We start from the raw sequence: 4,517 nt of genomic DNA, 5'->3' as shown, positions 1-4,517 counted from the left end.
ACCTGCGAAATACATAGACCGATGATAAATGGAGTGCGCCTTGCCATCTAAAGACCACATGATAAAAACAGAAGCACTATATTCGTTCATCCAGACGTCCAAATTCTATTCACAGTCTTCCGAGAGGAAAATTACGTCGAAATCCTTACTATAGAAACAGCTAATTGCACCATTTCGTCTCTCTACAAAGTCACTGTTAATAAACCAACAAATTACCAAAAATACACTGCAGATTGTGATAGGCAATTTAAACAGCCATAGTATCTTTTAATGTTATTATAATGAAGATACAAATGGGGAGGCAGTACTAGAGTGGACAGAAATGAATCACCTTACCCTAATCCATAATGCAAAACTGCCTGCATCATTCAACAGCAGCAGGTGGAGGCAGGGTAAAGTCCCGACCTCATATTCAACAACAGCGTTAGCCAACGGTGCATAAAGTCTGTCTGTTCTCCAATACCAAATTCACAGCATAGACCAAACACCTGCCAATATACGCTGTTGTTATACCTGAAACAATCCCGTTTCGGAGGAGGTTTAACTTTAGAAAGGCTGACTGATCAACATTTGCAGATTTACTGGACGTCAAAGTCACTTGTATGGAAACAACAGTACGACACCTCCACGGCCGTGACTGCCGAACACCTTACACACCTTGGCTCACATCAGACCAGGCAGCCGTATTTACAGAATATAGCAACTTCACATTAACAGAATCTTCCGTCGGTTCGTGGTAGAACAACATTATAATAATAAATGAAAAGCACCATTTTGCAAAAGCAAACTGGTGCTTTTCATTTATTATTATATAGCAACTTATTTAGAGAAAAGCCTTTCAGTGAAACCACCGAGAAACAGGAAACAAACTCACTTCCTCTGTAAGAGAGTCAAAAAGGGTAAAATGGATTAAAACAATAGAAAACCTGGATCTGAAAAGAGACAGTCGTAAGGCTTGGAGACTTCTGCGACTCTTGTGCAGTGATCCAACTAAGACCACTACACACCAAAATAATACCGCCAACTAAACAGCACACCAGCTACTGCTAAATGAGAAGAAGGAGCAAGAGGAGAATAATAACTTTTCACTCCCATTCATGATGGATGAATTAAAGAAAGCTATTAATCAGAGTAAAACCCCCTTGTACGATGCACGAATTCAGCCAATTAATCTCTTTAGATGAGTAACAAAGGAATGTATTCTCCAACTCTTCAGTAAATATACAGATAGATGTCAAATCCGAAATATATGGCGGAATAGCCGAGTAATCGCTATACTGAAACCTGGTAAACAACGAAAAAGTCCAAAGATTTTTTTGACCATTCGCACTACTGTGTCACCTTCACGAACTGCTAGAGAGAATAATTTTAAATCGTCTCTCAAATGTTGTTGACCCCTTGCTTATACCTCAGCAAGCTGGATTCCGCTCTGTTAAAAGCTGTACAGGACAAGTACTCAGTCGTACTCAGTCCATAGAAGATAGTTTTGAAGCCTGTAATATGACAGGAGTAGCATTTGTGGATTTTACAGCAGCGTACGACACCGTCAACCACCAGTTACTATTAAACGAGGTCTACAACCCATCCAGGGACTTTACCCGACTCATCGCTAATCTTCTGCAGAATCGAAGATTCTTCGTTGACCTCCAAGGACAGCATAGCCGACGGAGGCTACAGAAAAATAGCTTCCCCCGGGGAAGTGTGTTGGCTCCGTTGTGTTCAATATATATACTAAAGATCGACACGTAGTCCCCAACTGTAGGAGTAGCAATGGGTACTGAAAGCACAATCTTCGATTCAATAGAAAACACCCTAAAGATGCTCTTGAAGATCTGTCAAAGTACTACACAATAAACCAGTTTAAATTAAACCCATGAAAGACACAAGTGTGTTCTTTCCATCTGAGAAATAAGGAAATCTCCAGCAAGTTAAAAATATTATGGTCAGGGGTTAGATTGGAACACTGTGACATTTCAAAATACCTAGGAATGACACTTGACAGATCTCTAACGAACAAAAAACACTGCATGAATTTCAAATCAAAAGTTCCCACCAGGAACAACCTACAGAGAAAACTGGTCGGATCACAGTGGGGAAGTCGAGCTGAAACGATCCGAACTTCTGCAATGGCATTCTGCCGTTCCGCTGCAAAGTATGCCCGTCCTGTTTGGTAAAAGTCAACACGTGCCAGACAGGTGGATACTGCCATAAACGACTTATGCAGGGCTATAACAGGCTGCTTGAAGTCAACTCGAGTTGAATAGCTCTAATACCCTGTAGGAATTGCACCACCTCCTGTTCGAAGAACAATAGCAGCAAATAGGGAAAGAACGAAACTGGAGCAGGAAAAAATGCATCCCATTCATAGGCAACAACCATACAACAATGACTAAGGTCAAAGAAAAGTTTCCTCAGAACATAGGAGAAACTAATAACCACTGATGACGAAACCACTATAGAGGCAACTATGGAGGGCTGAGAAATCCCACCGTCCTGGTTGGAAAATATTTTCAGAATCTTTAGCCCATGGTCATGATGAGAATGGGCCAATCTAGAAGTCCTTGAATAGGTTAAGGTCAGGACTGGGCAGATCACGGGTTAACCTGGAGAAATGGGGATACATTGAAGTAAACAAAACACAATGTGACTGCAGAAAGAACAGACTTCTCAACATATGCTTTATTGTCTACTGTGTCCAGCTACCCGTACAGAAGATGACCTTCACTAGGCAACGGAAAATGCACTGGATATGGCCAAATTTTGGTCGAAGATTATATAAAGTGTGCTCATTTTTCAACAATTGTACAAACTGTGTTTTATGCGTGTTTCTGACACGAGAATAATACTGGAGGAAGCCATGAATTTTAAGAAGCCAATTTATTTCGTTTATTTGTTTATCTGAAAAACTGAAATGAGAGATGTGAGTTCCTGACCCAGCTGGACCAGCACAGCATCAGTGGAAATGATGGTGCACACCTCTCAAGTGCTGGCAGTGTCAGACCAATAGCAGACTAAACACTCTTGTTCTGAAACAGAGGTATGAGTAAATAACTTCATCTCAACTCAAGAAACAACACCACAGGCTATATCCGCAGCTCGTGGTCTAGTGGCTAGCGTTGCTGCCTTTGGATCACGGCGTCCCGGGTTCGATTCCCGGCTGGGATGGGGATTTTCTCTCCCGGGAACTGGATGTTTGTGTTGCCCTCATCATTTCATCACCATCATCATCATTCGTGACAGTGGCTAGATCGGACTGTGTCAAAAATTGGACTCTGAAAAAATTGGGACACTGTACGGGTGCTGATGGCCGCGCTGTTGAGCGCCCCACAAACCAAACATCACCACAGGCTGTCAACATTTGAAATCACACCAAACTTTCAGCTAAGCAATGCTCTGAAACTTAACCAGAAATGCATTAAAGAAAACTTCTGGCCTTAAATATTAAACGTGAAAGCAGCATGCACAGTGGTTAAGAAAGAAGGATGCTGAGTTAAGCAGTTATACAATTAAATTTTTTCCAAATGCACAGTTAATAATAGAGGTTACTAATAACAGGATTAAAGAGGGCAGCTAACTTGCTTATAACTAGACGGGCTCCAGCCTGGCTAACATTAAAACGGTGGCAGTACTCTTCTCGCAAACCACATGACATCGACCACCGTCACAGTGTCACTATCCCAAGCGGATGTTCGTACAGTCTTACTTTAATTGCTAAATGTTCGATACAGAAAACACAAGAGACTTTCTACGCATTTCTATTAAATTTCACCCAAAGCTTATTTCCTCGCCAATAAACTCACTACTAGTATCATACCACTGAGATGCGGAACAAGTCAGATTTCAAGTACGTCCCACAAAGATCTCATAACAGATAACACAAAACACCAGACAAACTGTAAGCCAAGCCACTAATCTTTTACATAGTTTCTCTACCAAAAACACGCACGACACATGTGTGCGTAGCCACATATCACACGTCATAGCAGAATCACTCAGAGAGGAGCTAAAAGCGATTCCCGAACGCGTGTTACATGATAAATTAGGAACAAATGCGTCAATCAAGCTCGCTATAAAGCGACTTTGATGACATCTACACTACTGGCCATTAAATTTGCTACACCACAAAGATGACGTGCTACAGACGCGAAATTTCACCAACCGGAAGAAGATGCTGTGATATGCTAATGATTAGCTTTTCATAGCATTCACACAAGGTTGGCGCCGGTAGCGACACCTACAACGTGCTGACATGAGGAAAGTTTCCAACCAATTTCTCATACACAAACAGCAGTTGACCGGCGTTGCCTGGTGAAACGTTATTGTGCTGCCACGTGTAAGGTGGAGAAATGCGTACCATCACGTTTCCGACTTCGAAAAAGGTCGGATTGTAGCCTATCACGATTGCGGTTTATCGTGTCGCGACATTGCAGCTCGCGTTGGTCGAGCTCCAATGATTGTTAGCAGAGTATGGAATCGGTGGTTTCAGGAGGGTAATACGGAACGCCATGCTGGATCCC

Source organism: Schistocerca cancellata, chromosome 3 (genome assembly GCF_023864275.1).
Source record: "Schistocerca cancellata isolate TAMUIC-IGC-003103 chromosome 3, iqSchCanc2.1, whole genome shotgun sequence".
In the NCBI taxonomy this organism is placed as follows: domain Eukaryota; kingdom Metazoa; phylum Arthropoda; class Insecta; order Orthoptera; family Acrididae; genus Schistocerca; species Schistocerca cancellata.
This window is presented reverse-complemented; position numbering follows the sequence as displayed.